Source organism: Schistocerca americana, chromosome 7 (genome assembly GCF_021461395.2).
Source record: "Schistocerca americana isolate TAMUIC-IGC-003095 chromosome 7, iqSchAmer2.1, whole genome shotgun sequence".
Classification (NCBI taxonomy): Eukaryota; Metazoa; Arthropoda; class Insecta; order Orthoptera; family Acrididae; genus Schistocerca; species Schistocerca americana.
Genome location: NC_060125.1, coordinates 573,549,350 through 573,566,176, shown reverse-complemented (window position 1 = coordinate 573,566,176; position 16,827 = coordinate 573,549,350).

Genomic DNA, 16,827 nt, shown 5'->3' with positions numbered 1-16,827 from the left:
ATCTGCGAATAGCCTTAAAGGGCATCCGACGCTTTCTGTTAGATCATTTATGTACACTCCTGGAAACTGAAATAAGAACACCGTGAATTCATTGTCCCAGGAAGGGGAAACTTTATTGACACATTCCTGGGGTCAGATACATCACATGATGACACTGACAGAACCACAGGCACACAGACACAGGCAACAGAGCATGCACAATGTCGGCACTAGTACAGTGTATATCCACCTTTCGCAGCAATGCAGGCTGCTATTCTCCCACGGAGACGATCGTAGAGATGCTGGATGTAGTCCTGTGGAACGGCTTGCCATGCCATTTCCACCTGGCGCCTCAGTTGGACCAGCGTTCGTGCTGGACGTGCAGACCGCGTGAGACGACGCTTCATCCAGTCCCAAACATGCTCAATGGGGGACAGATCCGGAGATCTTGCTGGCCAGGGTAGTTGACTTACACCTTCTAGAGCACGTTGGGTGGCACGGGATACATGCGGGCGTGCATTGTCCTGTTGGAACAGAAAGTTCCCTTGCCGGTCTAGGAATGGTAGTACGATGGGTTCGATGACGGTTTGGATGTACCGTGCACTATTCAGTGTCCCCTCGACGATCACCAGTGGTGTACGGCCAGTGTAGGAGATCGCTCCCCACACCATGATGCCGGGTGTTGGCCCTGTGTGCCTCGGTCGTATGCAGTCCTGATTGTGGCGCTCACCTGCACGGCGCCAAACACGCATACGACCATCATTGGCACTAAGGCAGAAGCGACTCTCATCGCTGAAGACGACATGTCTCCATTCGTCCCTCCATTCACGCCTGTCGCGACACCACTGGAGGCGGGCTGCACGATGTTGGGGCGTGAGCGGAAGACGGCCTAATGGTGTGCGGGACCGTAGCCCAGCTTCATGGAGACGGTTGCGAATGGTCCTCGCCGATACCCCAGGAGCAACAGTGTCCCTAATTTGCTGGGAAGTGGCGGTGCGGTCCCCTACGGCACTGCGTAGGATCCTACGGTCTTGGCGTGCATCCGTGCGTCGCTGCGGTCCGGTCCCACGTCGACGGGCACGTGCACCTTCCGCCGACCACTGGCGACAACATCGATGTACTGTGGAGACCTCACGCCCCACGTGTTGAGCAATTCGGCGGTACGTCCACCCGGCCTCCCGCATGCCCACTATACGCCCTCGCTCAAAGTCCGTCAACTGCACATACGGTTCACGTCCACGCTGTCGCGGCATGCTACCAGTGTTAAAGACTGCGATGGAGCTCCGTATGCCACGGCAAACTGGCTGACACTGACGGCGGCGGTGCACAAATGCTGCGCAGCTAGCGCCATTCGACGGCCAACACCGCGGTTCCTGGTGTGTGCGCTGTGCCGTGCGTGTGATCATTGCTTATACAGCCCTCTCGCAGTGTCCGGAGCAAGTGTGGTGGGTCTGACACACCGGTGTCAATGTGTTCTTTTTTCCATTTCCAGGAGTGTATATTCTAAACAGCAAGTTGTGCTACACCGGATATTAATTTTACATCTGTCGATTTAGTTCTGTTAAGCGCGACGTGTTGAGTTCTATCTGAAAGAAAGTCTTGAGTCCAATCGCAAGTCTGCTCCGATACATAAGTACTAAGATCTCTTTAGTAATCGTCAGAACCGAACAATTACGTGGACATGTCGTTTCCCACGACAGTAGTTCGAATGCAGGTATAACATGCACGAAATAGTGTACTGGATGTCGAAGTGAATATAAACAAGAACAAGACACGAACGCTACCTCGTGCCCTTTTGTGAAGCAGTACAAGATAGTGCGACCCTATCGATATAGTATTTTACTTTCAACCTCATCTCACAGTGCACTTGACCCATGTAATGTAGCTGCTGGGAGAAAAATTTCCCTTCGTGGATGACATCAACACTAGTATAACAGGTAAATTACTAGAACTTCTTATAGAAAAGGAAGTCACATGCTCACTGATGTACAGAATAAGGTAATAAGCAACAATTTAATACTTAGCATAAAGAAAACATAACAGCATGGAACTGAGTTTGAAGACGGAAAATAATGTAGTAATAATTACACAGATTTTGTAACAAACGTAAAAAAAAAAATAGTTCAAATGGCTCTGAGCACTATGGGACTTAACTTCTAAGGTCATTAGTCCCCTAGAACTTAGAACTACTTAAACCTAACTAACCTAAGTACATCACACACATCCATCCCCGAGGCAGGATGCGAAGCTGCGACGTAGCGGTCGCGCTGTTCCAGACTGTAGCGCCTTTAACCGCTTGGCCACTCCGGCCGGCAACAAACGTAAAAGAAAGGGATGAATATTAAATATCAACTGAAGTGAACTGAGCGTACAACGATGCTAGCAAAGGTAATGCATTCATCCAAAACTATAGAGATTTGTTGACAGAGTGTAACACCATGAATATAGCAATTAGATGGTGTTACTATATACACATTTTCTGGGGATAAAGTTATAACAAAACAGGTCGGTCGACGTGACTTTTGGAAATTAGATTAAGCATATAATAATGTGGTGACGTAATATTTTTTTTAAATATGATGTTGTTATTTAAATATATTACTAAAATATCATTTAAATCCGAAGTGTAAATTGACAAATGAAATGAGTCATTTTTACTGTTCAATTCATTCTCTGGCCCTGTGTTATTTCCCGAAAAGCCAAAAGACGGAGTTAATCAGAAGGTAATAGAACTCGTAAAAACTGATTAATCTTTCAATGGCAACTTGGTTAACCATAGACAATTAGTATGATTAGCGATGGACAAATTTAATTCAAACACTCAATAAAGAATTAGCATAGAGAAAAAGCTACGTAAAAATAAAATCGTGTTAAAAAACAAAAGTTAATACGAAACCACCGGTTCATCATCTCTCATATACTTGTACTCCTTAGGCTACGTCTCACAGCCGGAGAGAAAAGGAAAATTAAGGCACAAGCCTAATGATGGCATGCTTAATGATTGCAAAGAACAAGTTCTGTCTCTTCAAAATTAGAAATATCTTCTACGAGCATAATTGTTGCCCGACAGTTTTGTAAACTGCACTGAACATACACTCCTGGATATTGAAATAAGAACACCGTGAATTCATTGTCCCAGGAAGGGGAAACTTTATTGACACATTCCTGGGGTCAGATACATCACATGATCACACTGACAGAACCACAGGCACACAGACACAGGCAACAGAGTACGCACAATGTCGGCACTAGTACAGTGTATATCCACCTTTCGCAGCAATGCAGGCTGCTATTCTCCCATGGAGACGATCGTAGAGATGCTGGATGTAGTCCTGTGGAACGGCTTGCCATGCCATTTCCACCTGGCGCCTCAGTTGGACCAGCGTTCGTGCTGGACGTGCAGACCGCGTGAGACGACGCTTCATCCAGTCCCAAACATGCTCAATGGGGGACAGATCCGGAGATCTTGCTGGCCAGGGTAGTTGACTTACACCTTCTAGAGCACGTTGGGTGGCACGGGATACATGCGGACGTGCATTGTCCTGTTGGAACAGCAAGTTCCCTTGCCGGTCTAGGAATGGTAGAACGATGGGTTCGATGACGGTTTGGATGTACCGTGCACTATTCAGTGTCCCCTCGACGATCACCAGTGGTGTACGGCCAGTGTAGGAGATCGCTCCCCACACCATGATGCCGGGTGTTGGCCCTGTGTGCCTCGGTCGTATGCAGTCCTGATTGTGGCGCTCACCTGCACGGCGCCAAACACGCATACGACCATCAAAGGCACCAAGGCAGAAGCGACTCTCATTGCTGAAGACGACACGTCTCCATTCGTCCCTCCATTCACGCCTGTCGCGACACCACTGGAGGCGGGCTGCACGATGTTGGGGCGTGAGCGGAAGACGGCCTAACGGTGTGCGGGACCGTAGCCCAGCTTCATGGAGACGATTGCGAATGGTCCTCGCCGATACCCCAGGAGCAACAGTGTCCCTAATTTGCTGGGAAGTGGCGGTGCGGTCCCCTACGGCACTGCGTAGGATCCTACGGTCTTGGCGTGCATCCGTGCGTCGCTGCGGTCCGGTCCCAGGTCGACGGGCACGTGCACCTTCCGCCGACCACTGGCGACAACATCGATGTACTGTGGAGACCTCACGCCCCACGTGTTGAGCAATTCGGCGGTACGTCCACCCGGCCTCCCGCATGCCCACTATACGCCCTCGCTCAAAGTCCGTCAACTGCACATACGGTTCACGTCCACGCTGTCGCGGCATGCTACCAGTGTTAAAGACTGCGATGGAGCTCCGTATGCCACGGCAAACTGGCTGACACTGACGGCGGCGGTGCACAAATACTGCGCAGCTAGCGCCATTCGACGGCCAACACCGCGGTTCCTGGTGTGTCCGCTGTGCCGTGCGTGTGATCATTGCTTGTACAGCCCTCTCGCAGTGTCGGGAGCAAGTGTGGTGGGTCTGACACACCGGTGTCAATGTGTTCTTCTTTCCATTTCCAGGAGTGTATTTTAATAGGTGTGGGTATTAATACTAAATTTTATCAGGATAATGGAAACAAGGGTCAGATAAATAAATTTCACTGTGTTACAAGAATTCCGAAGGACAGTGACAGTTACACGCTGATTGCCATTTAAGAGTATCAATGCCACTAGGTTCGAAATTTAATTTCATGCTTTTATCAATCTGTCTTCAATGGTGAACATGTTTTTATCTGTCTGCCTGATAGAATTACGTGTGCATATTCGAGAAGCTATCATACGTCATTACTGAGTCACGAAAACAAAGAGAAATGGAATTAGCCAAACTCATAGGGTGGTATATTTCTGCATGTATCAGTGCTAATACTAATGCGCCTTGGTAATAAGTCATTCAATAATCATTGGAAGAGCTACAATGAAAGTTGTTAATTTCTGTATAATTCATGGTTACACGCTTACTTTACATATATTTCAAACGAAAATACCTTACAATTTTACATGAAAATAATTAGGACGTGACTGTGAGAGCTCAGTTTTCATGTCATTTCGTGGGAAAAGTCTCTCGGACAGCTGGTTTTTACGCCTCACACGACGTTTCGTAAACAGCTGCCCTCGATTGGATAACCAAGATCAATACAGACAGCTAATTTGCAGGGACAGCTCATGATCACATATCAGAGTGTTCTTTGAGAAGGAGATTTGTCAGGGTTTTAAGAAGCTGGCTAAGCTCCACGACGGAAAAGAGGGTATCCTCAGCTCTCGTCGTTTTTATTGGTTTACTATGACCAACAATCGCGAGGATCTTCCATCATTTAAACATTGCAGCCACCCACCAATCACATAAGAAAAAAAAAGCTCATATATGAGGAACGATGTTGACGACTTGACACAAGATGTAAGAAACTGCTCGTGGTTCAGTTAAGAATGGCTCCTTTACTCTCACCTACTTCTAGGTAGTGGGCTGCTGTTGATCTCAGCGTTGTGCTACAACCATGCAATTCTCCACGTTTGAACAACTTTCAGCAAGGGTAAAACAACCTCAAGACGAGCAACGATAAACCGTAATAAATCTCACGAGGAAGAAAAGCTCTGATGGGGCGAAATCACTTCTAGAAAAAGGACTAAATTTGGCACCATGCGACCGTATGAATGTTTTGTTTTGATTGGTCCTGTACCTACCAACCTGTTACTTGCAAACAAACTGTTGTTGTCAAGAAACTTTTCTGTAGAATAAAGTTCGTCAGCCACCAGGTGAGATGTAGAAATTAAGTCACTGCTCGTAGGACCTCTGAATGCGTGGTTGGTGTGTTAAGATATTGCTATGCTAATCAAACACATTTGCCATAAATATGTTGAAAATCTAGTAGCCAAGATCAAAAATATCCAGGCAGGAATTTGTGGTAAAAAATTATTTTCACAATTCACAATTTTACGATTTAACAAAATGGAGTTGATCCGCTTCAAAAAAAAAAAAAAAAGTTCATTTGGTATAAGTTTTAAATTATAGCTGCAAAGTTACAATGTAGTTCAAATTACATGTTAAGGTCACTAGGCAATAATGGCCGTGAAGTTTCTGACTTCACACTAGTTCTCCTAACATGAATTATAAAAAATTTACGAGTTTAATTATTCACACTCAAATATAACAAGTCCCCGTTTAAACACTTAGAAAATATTCGACGCTATCGAATGGCGACCAGCATGTGGCTCAGGAGTGTCAGGTCCCTCTTCTACCCGAAGTTCTCAAAACAGAATGCCTCCAACAGACCACGAGCAAGATGGCTGCCGACTGTTTAAGCTCTCGGCTGTCATGAGTCAAGTTCATACACTCCCGTCTTCCGGAAAAGACATAACAACTATAAATTTTAATGCTATGCACATTTATCATACATCGCATTGTATGCACAGTTCATCAGCTTTCCATGGACGTTCTTGATTTTACACTAAATGAAATGTTTCGTTCAGTAATTGAGTTTACGTTATGGTAAAACTGTTTTTCGCTCTTTTGCCGCTAAAAAATTTAAATAAACGAAACTAAGAATATTCATACATTCCTGTCTTTAAGAAATTCCAGCGCGCCGCAGTAGCTGTGGGTCAGCAAAGTCTGTTAATCAGTAGAACGAGAAACCAGTCCAAAGTAGCATATTTTACTTTTTTTATTCACTCGATGACTATTTTTGGGTCGAGATCCACTTTCGAATCATCGTAACACAGTCAAAAATGTTATTTAAGAATATCTGAAAACCATGTAAAGAATGTGCAACGAACAGTCACAGCTCATACAGTTATCTGTATGCCAATACACTACTGGCCATGAAAATGGCTGCGCCACGAAGATGACGTGCTACAGACACGAAATTTAACCGACAGGAAGAAGATGCTGTGATATGCAAATCATTAGCTTTTCAGATCAATCACACAAGCCTGGCGCCGTTGGCGACACCTACAACGTGCTGACGTGAGGAAAGTTTCCAACCGATTTCTCGTACGCAAACAGCAGTTGACCGGCGTTGCCAGCCGAAAAGTTCTTGTGATGCCTCGTGTAAGGAGGAGAAATGCGTACCATCACGTTTCCGACGTTGATAAAGATCGAATTGTAGCCTATCGCAATTGCGGTTTATCGTATCGCGACATTGCTGCTCGCGTTGGTCGTGATCCAATGACTGTTAGCAGAATATGGAATCGGTGGGTTCAGAAGGGTAATACGGAACGCCGTGCTGGATTCCAACGGCCTCGAATCACTAGCAGTCGAGATAACAGGTATCTTATCCGCATGGCTGTAACGGATGTTGCAGCCACGTCTCGATCCCTGAGTCAACAGATAGGGACGTTTGCAAGACAACAACCATCTGCTCGAACAGTTCGACGACGTTTGCAGCAGCATGGACTATCAGCTCGGAGACCATAGCTGCGATTAACCTTGAACAGAAGCGCCTGCGATGGTGTACTCAACGACGAACCTGGATGCACGGATGGCAAAACGTCATTTTTGTGGATGAATCCTGGTTCTGTTTAAAGCATCATGATGGTCGCATCGGTGTTTGGCGACATCGCGGTGAATGCTCATTGTAAGCGTGTATTCGTCATCGCCATACTGGCGTATAAGGGGAAGTGATGGTATGGGGTACCATTGGTTACAGGTCTCGGTCACCTCTTGTTCACATTGACGGCACTTTGAACAGTGGACGTTACATTTCAGATGTTGCACGACCAGTGGCTCTACATTTCATTCGATCAGTGCGAAACCCTATATTTCAGCATCATAATGCACTACCGCATGTTGCAGATCCTGTACGGGGCCTTTCTGTATATAGAAAATGTTCGACTGCTGCCCTGGCCAGCACGTTCGCTAGATATCTCACCAATTGAAAACGTCTGGTCAATGGTGGCCGCGCAACTAGCTCGTCACAATACGCCAGTCACTACTCTTGATGAACTGTGGTATCGTGTTGAAGCTGCATGGGCAGCTGTACCTGTACACGCCTTCCACGCTCTGTTTGACTCAATGCCCAGGCGTATCAAGGCCGTTATTACGGCCAGAGGGGGTTGTTCTGGGTACTGATTTTTCAGGCTCTATGCACCCAAATTGCGTGAAAATGTAATCACGTGTCAGTTCTAGTATAGTACATTCATCCAATAAATGCCCGTTTATTATCTGCATTTCAGCTTGGTGTAGCAATTTTAATGGCCAGTAGTGTATTACGATGGCAGTTCAATAAGTAATGCAACACATTTTTTTTCAGAAACAGGGGTTGTTTTATTCAGCATTGAAATACACCAGGTTATTCCCCAATCTTTTAGCTACACAACACTATTTTTCAACATAATCTCCATTCAATGCTACGGCCTTACGCCACCTTGAAATGAGGGCCTGCATGCCTGTATGCCGGCACGGTACCATTCCACTGGTCGATGTTGGAGCCAACGTCATACTGCATCAATAACTTCTTCATCATCCGCGTAGTGCCTCCCATGGATTGCGTCCTTCATTGGGCCAAACATATGGAAATCCGACGGTGCGAGATCGAGGCTGTAGGGTGCATGAGGAATAACAGTCCACTGAAGTTTTGTGAGCTCCTCTTGGGTGCGAAGACTTGTGATGTCTTGCGTTGTCATGAAGAAGGAGAAGTTCGTTCAGAATTTTGTGCCTACGAACACGTTGAAGTCGTTTCTCCAATTTCTGAAGAGTAGCACAATACACTTCAGAGTTGATCGTTTGACCATGGGAAGGGACATCGAACAGAATAACCCCTTCAGCGTCCCAGAAGACTGTAACCATGACTTTACCGGCTGAGGGTATGGCTTTAAACTTTTTCTTGGTAGGGGAGTGGGTGTGGCGCCATTCCATTGATTGCCGTTTTGTTTGAGGTTCGAAGTGATGAACCCATGTTTCATCGCCTGTAACAATCTTTGACAAGAAATTGTCACCCTCAGCCACATGACGAGCAAGCAATTCCGCACAGATGGTTCTTCTTTGCTCTTTATGGTGTTCGGTTAGACAACGAGGGACCCGGCGGGAACAAACCTTTGAATATCCCAACTGGTGAACAATTGTGACAGCACTACCAACAGAGATGTCAAGTTGAGTACTGAGTTGTTTGATGGTGATCCGTCGATCATCTCGAACGAGTGTGTTCGCACGCTCCGCCATTCCAGGAGTCACAGCTGTGCACGGCCGGCCCGCACGCGGGAGATCAGACAGTCTTGCTTGACCTTGCGGCGATGATGACACACGCTTTGCCCAACGACTCACTGTGCTTTTGTCCACTGCCAGCTCACCGTAGACATTCTGCAAGCGCCTATGAATATCTGAGATGCCCTCGTTTTCCGCCAAAAGAAACTCGATCACTGCCCGTTGTTTGCAACGCACATCCGTTACAGACGCCATTTTAACAGCTCCGTACAGCGTGCCACCTGTCGGAAGTCAATGAAACTATACGAGACGAAGCGGGAATGTTTGAAAATATTCCATAAGAAATTGCCGGTTTTTTCAACCAAAATTGGCCGAGAAAAAAAAAGTGTTGCATTACTTATAGAACTGCCCTCGTATAATCTGAAAATGTTTCGCGAAATTTATCTACAGACAGTTTGTGAAATCATTAATTTTCAGTGTTCATTTTAGACACAAAACCTTTGACATTATTGAACCTAAGAACTCCTTGGTGGTCACAGTTAAAGTGGAGCCACTCAGGGAATCCCAGTGCTCTCTGTACTATCACATGGCAGTGAAATTTAGTCGAAATGCTAATTCGTTAATGAATTACCAATTGACGATGGACAGAAATAGTTGCAATTTTGGCCACCGTGTCCCAATCTGAGACTGTACTAAATCACTTCAACGAATCCAGTGTTCATGTAGAACAAATAGTGTAAGCATGTACGTGACTGGTAATAATAGAATCTGGATCATGCTATTCACACTTGTCTGACGTTTCCTGCCCATGTGACTTTCTTAAACTACTACATATGGAGACATTTCTATACGTCGTTCCCGCACCCAGTCACCAGATTTGTACCTGTTCTCCAAAGCAGCAATTAATTTCTTTTCTCAGTTAAATCGGTTCCGCATTAACGCACTAGCATACCTACCACTTGGCGCTGCGGTATGGTGATTACACCCCTCACTGAACCTCTGTGAGTAGGTACATTTTAATTATTAATACACGGTAGTTTTCCTACAGAGAGTGCGTTTTTACCCAAGTACTTATATTATTTTGGTCTTTATAACTGTGCTACTGGCTCCTCAGTAAGTAGTCTGGTTCAGGTTTTATTGCATTTATCTTACTTAATAGTTACGCCGATCATCCAATTGAGTCAGTGGAGTTATCCTCTCTGCGTCTCTTGCCAACTACTTATTCCATATGCTCGTACCTTCGTTAACAGCCTATAATGGGGCACCGCGTCAAATGCTTTACGGAAATCTAGAAATATGCGATCAGCGACAGTTGCTCTTCGTCCATAGTTCATAGAATAGTATGTGGGAAGAGGACAGACTGTGTTTCGCACGAGCGATGCTTTCCAGCAACATGCTGACTCGTGGACATAAGCTTCTCAGTCTCAAGAAAGATTATTATATTAGAAGTGAGAATGTGTTCAAGGAATCTGCAGCAAATACAGCTTAGGGATGGTTTGGCGTAATGTTGGCTCACCGAACGGCAACGTCCCGCCCCACAGGTGTCACGATGAGGACGAACAGGTTACAGAACGGGGATATAGTGTATCAGACCAGCCGTATGTTCTTAGCAGGCAGAACGCAGCATGTTATTTAATTACAAATGTTTAAGCCTCCTCCTCCATTTTGTAACTGAACTAGCTAGGAAACATCACAAATCTGCCGTTCTATTATGAAGAGAGAAAAACACACTTACAAGATATCAGTCCCAGAAATTCACCCTGTGCGAACGTTTGGGTCGTAATTCTGATAAGACGGGGTAATGTACTTCTGAAAGTATAGCTTTTAATCTTCCACACGCAGCAATTGTTTTTCACTCGCTCTGCTCCACTGCAGGTGCCTAATGCCTGAAGGCAGTGTTCTATACAGCGTACTTCGAGGGATGCGAAGATGAGGGAATAAGAGGGAAGAGTTAGACACGTGTGTCCAACGTGTTTTGAAATCTTGTTAAAGAATACATGTTATTATTCGTGAAAAACAGTAAGTAACATGAGCACCTAATATGCCAACCTCCCGCACATGTAAGTTCAATATTATTTTAAGAACATTCTCGAATTAGTATTCCGCAATTATAAAGGCATCAAAATCAAAATAATAAACCTAAGTGACTAGAAAATTATTATGAACTGAAGTAAATGATTTTCTCTTTACAATTTACATGCCAATCATATTGAAGACTAGTCCATCCCCTGCAAATATACCTTAATTTAACAGTGCTAACTTTAAAATCAAAGGAAAGTAAAGCACAACAGCAATGTTAATAATCAGATAGCGCTATGCTACTTATTTAGTGACATACTTATTCGTCTCATTCATTAAGACTGCATTTGTGAATAGCAACATAAAAACTGGCACAATGAACACAGCATTATCAGTGTCTTAGCAGTACTTCACAAATCTCTTACACACTGCACAGTGCAGTACTTCGCGCTCGAGCACTATGTGGCTGCAATGGACGGATAAACGACTTCTGTGCGAGGAACTTTAAAAGCTGTTCTTTCAGAAGTAGCTACCAGAACTGTGGCCCTAATTATTGCATCGGATCGATTGCCGTAGCTGATATTTCGGAAGTGTGCCTTTTTCTCCTTAAAATATGGCGACGAAAACGAGACAGGTGGGAAAAAAGTAAGTAAAATGTTTATTATTTCATTAGTAATGACAACAACTGTTAATAACAAGGCGACCAGTGCCTGCATGGAAAAATATTTGTACCATAATTGTACCCAGGCGTCCGTTTCCGCACCCGAAGCAAATCGATGGTCGTGAATGCTTTTCTTTAGGACGCCAAAAACATGGAGATCGCGTGAGGAGAGGTCGGGCCTGTATGAAGGAGGTGTACGGGCTTCCGAGCGAATCTTCTGCAACGTAATAGTAACAACATAGATAACATTATCCTGCAACAGACTGATACTGCCCATCGACATTCCAGGCCTCCTGGACTTGATGGCGCCCTTCAACTTTTGCAAATTGTCGACTTACCGCGGTGCATTAGTCGTGGCGCCGTGTTCCTGAAAGTCACGATCACGTTTCAGACATGAGTTTACCTGGTCCGCCAGTCACTTAGAAGCAGAGGTGCCGCCATCTATTGATGACACCGCCAATCTCACGCGGCTTCTCTGAGCACAGCCACAGTGCGGCCTCCGCGCCTCCTTTAGCTGTCTAAACGAGTGTACCGCCCCGAATGTGTGTGAATTCCTAAGGGATCAAACTGCTGAGGTCATCGATCCCTAGACTTACATACTACTTATAACTTACTTATGCTAAGAACAACACACACACACACACACACACACACACACACACACACACACACACATTCCCGAGGGGGGATTCCAGCCTCCGGCGGGTTGGCCCACGCAATCCGTGTCATGGCGCCTCAAACCACGCTACCAACACGCGCCGTCAGTGCGCCATCCGAGCTGCACCCGCTTCCTCACCACAAGACTCGCTCCCATATGCAAGTCTCTTTTATTTTAAGAACAGAAATAATCAGTCATCATCTGCTGGAATTTTTATTAAATTAATTCTTGACTAACTCGGCAACTTAATTTGCCATCCCCAGAAGATCATACAGTGAAGCTTACATCGGAAACAGTCGATAAGTAAACTCTGGATGATAGGGTCCTACAAAAATTGAGTACAGAATTAAAAAAGTGGGGAATACCAGGTTTTGTATCACAATTAACAACAGATTAATAACAGTAAGTGTACAGCAATAAACAGAGTATAAACGTACCTTCGTTAAATATTTTACTTAGTACTGTCAGTCAGTAAAAATTCGAAGAAATGGTGCCAAAACTAATCCGATTCATAAATAAAATTTTAAAAACCCACGAAACAATTGATGGTTAACAGCAAGAGACTGATAGGTTGACTACAAAGGATTTCACTTCCATAAGAAGCAACGAGCTCTAGTGGACCTATAAGCTTACGTAAACTAAGCACAATGAGGGCGCTCGTGTCTGTGACTGAAGTCAAACGAAACTGAACATTAGACTTAAAGAAATGAACCCCCATTAAGAACTTATATCACGTGCTAACCAAGTGTATAAATTTTTTGCACAAAAATCGATAGCTTTTGTAAAGGGCTGAAGCTAGGATACAATGATTAGGTTTATTCAATAATCAGCTGATGATGGCACCGTAGGCCGATGGAGAAGCGGCGCTACGTTGAACTTTCCAGTATCATGACGTTGAGTAGCCACGCCCCTTGAGTACTTTCAAGTTATTTATCCGTTTAGGACCTCTCCCAATAGCTCTTATGAATACTCGCTTCAGCACAGCATGTCTGGTTTAGTAACTTAAAATCTAAGCCAGATAACGGCGTAACCTAGGAATATATTACACACACTGACCACTACAGAGATAGTCCCTGTTGATCCACTGTGGACGTGGGACATCGGATGGCCAAATATTTTACGAAGAAATTCGCCAGACAGCCATGCAGATTGAGAAGTTATTTTATTTTCGCTATCAGCAATTTAGTATACCATCTTCAGGCTCCATATCACCTCTAAATAATTATCGATATTTGCATACTAGGGCCCACCTGTTTCTGGATAAATCGCGCTTCACAGCTGCTGATTGGCAACCACGAATACAATTTTAGAGTCCATTTTTCAAAGTTATCAGTCACAGTTATAGGAATGTATCTCCATAAACAACACCGACATCTGCACCTGTTGCTTATTTCATTAGTCGTATAGAACATGTAATGAGCAGCCTCTCCATACGCGATGTGGAAGATGAAGCGGGGAGCGCACCCACCAGCCCTGCTCCACCGAAGACAAACATCCCGGAAGCGGAAAGAGCTGCCACCCGAGAACGCTATGACCCGTATTTAGTCATTTTATCTGCAATAAAAGGAATACCGCTGTAATACCTCCAATGTCAGAGAGCAACAGCAAATAGATCACCTTATCCAAGGACCCAGAAAACAGGATATCAAAAGGACACAAGAGCAACAGTAATAAAAGGAAGACCATAGAACTGCTCACCAGAAGTTCACAAACAAGACCATCCTCTACAGTCTCTTATAAGCAACACAGGCCCACTGGCATACCAGTTGGCCAAACATCAAACGACAATATAAATGGCAGCACTGTATCAGGTACATTGCATTCTGCGTCTGCAATCTGTACACCTGCGTAACCAGAAACTTAGGGATGACGTTGATATGTTCTCCCTCTTCAAAAGGATGCCATGTTTGGATCCCTTTCAGCACATCAGGGATATGTGCAGCTCCACAAAGACGAACTTCCGAAGCTGTCCTCGGAGCTAATTATTTCTCTTCAACGGTGACTATTGTGATCAATCGGATGGCATCTTCATTGCCTGCCGTCAGCCTAGATTTCGGGCAAGCCTCTGGAGAAAGCTACATTCAAGCCCAAATGGTTCTTCATATGTGTTGATGACACCTTTTCGGTGTGGCCAAAGTGAGGGGAAACGATCCAGGAGTTCCTCCAACATTAAAACTCTCTATATCATCATGGAGGTGGATAACTTCCCTTTTTGGATGTTCTTGTAAAACTCAAAGCGAATTGCACCATGTGATACAGTATGTACAGGAAAGTCACACTGGCAATCCTCTAGGAGCCAATAACCTTCATACAATGAGAAAGGTAACGCACAGTGGTCCACAGTGGTAGTGCAGTACCGAAGAGAGCCTTCTGGAGCTCTAACAATCTAACAACGTATTGAGCGCAGATACGGCGAGATAAAACTCTGACGAGCTTTCAGACAGAGCGTTTCCAACAAATGCACTATGAGATGAAAATGACTTACAAGTTCGTTGCGCCCTCCATCGGTTATGCTGGATTTGAATATGGTGTTGGCAGACCGTTAGCCTTGATGACAGCTTCTACTCTCGCAGACAAACGTAGAGTCAGGTGCTGGAAGGCTTCTTGTGGAGTGGCAGCCCATTCCACACGGAGTGCTGCACTGAGGAGAGGTATCTATGTCGGTCGGTGAGGAATGACACGAAGCAGGCGTTCCAAAACATCAAAAAGTTTTCTGGTCAGGACTCTGAGCAGGCCAGTTCATTAAAGGGGATTTGTTGTAGTGTAACCACTCCGCCACAGGCCGTGCATTATGAACAGGTGCTCGATCGTGTTGAAAGATGCAATCGCCATCCCCGAATTGCTTTTCAGCAGTGGGAAGCAAGAAGGTTCTTAGAACCTCGATGAAGGCCTGTCTGTGAGAATGCCACACAAAAGAACTAGGGGTGCAAGCCCCTGCCATGAAAAACTCGACTACCCCATAGCACCACCGCCCCTGCATTTTACTCTTGGCACTACACACGCTCCCAGATGACGTTCACCGGACATTCACCATACCCACACCCTGCCATTGGATCGCCACACTGTGTACCAAGATTCTACACAACGATTTTCCACTGTTCAGTCGTCCAGTGATTACGCTCCTTACACCAAGCGAGGCGTCGTTTGCATTTACCGGTGTGATGCGTGGCTCATGACCAGCCTCTCGACCATGAAATCCAAGTTCTCTCACCTCCCGCCTTACTGTCATAGTACTTGCAGTGGATCCTGATGTAGTTTGAAATTCCTGTGTGATGGTCTGGAGAGATGTCTGCCTATTACAAATTAAGACCCTGTTCAACTATCGGCAGCCCCTGTAAGTCAACAAACGAGGTCGGCCTGTATGCCTTTGTTCTGTTCGTGTCCCTTCACGTTTCCAATTCTATGTGACATCGGAAACAATGGACCTAGGGATGTTTAGGAGTGTGGAAACCTCGCGTACAGCGAATGACACAAGTGACAGTCAATCACCTGACCGCGTTAGAAGTCCGTGAGTTCCGCGGAGCGCCTAATTCTGCTCTCTCAGGTGTCCAATAAATGCTGACGTCGCCGATATGGAGTACCCGGCAGTAGGTGGCAGCGCAATCTGCCTAATACGAAAAGCGTACGTTTTTGTGGGTGTTCGGATACTTTTGATCACATAGTGTAGGATGGGCTAAGGGGGACAATGGCGGATCTGCTGCACGCCAGAAAAGTATCGGACAAAATCGTCAGAATCCTGGCGCAGAGTGGTAAACAATTAGTTCTCCGTCCACCTCCGAAACCGCGAGCACTACTTCGTATGGTGAAAGAGGACTTGGTACTCCGTAAGCCGGGTGCCTTCCGTATTCCATGCTACTGCGGTAAAATATACCTAAGATATACAAAGTGTGGCCTATGCGGACAGTAGAAGGAAGATACCAGGACTAGAGGGTACACATGTGACTCAAACAACCCAGTGAAACAATGGTCGTAAAGCACTACTTAGCTGCAGCGAATTCGACGGAATACAGGCTAGGACCTAAAAAAAAAAAAAAAAAATAAAAAAAAACCCTACTAAGAAATTATTTGAATTGGAATGAGGGGAAAGCCGGTAGGTGTGATGTACATGTACAGACAAAGAAAATGATTACAGTGTGCGAATGCATGATTTTGTGGCGATACGCACTGATAAAATTTTCTCGGTCTACCCGACGCGTCGAGTTCTATAAAATCCAAAAATCGATTTCAATCCACTTGACACCACACAACGATTTCCAGATGACGTTCACCGGACATTCGCCATACCCACACCCTGCCATTGGATCGCCACACTGTGTAACAAGATTCCACACAACGATTTTCCACTGTTCAGTCGTCCAGTGGTTACGCTCCTTACACCAAGCGAGGCG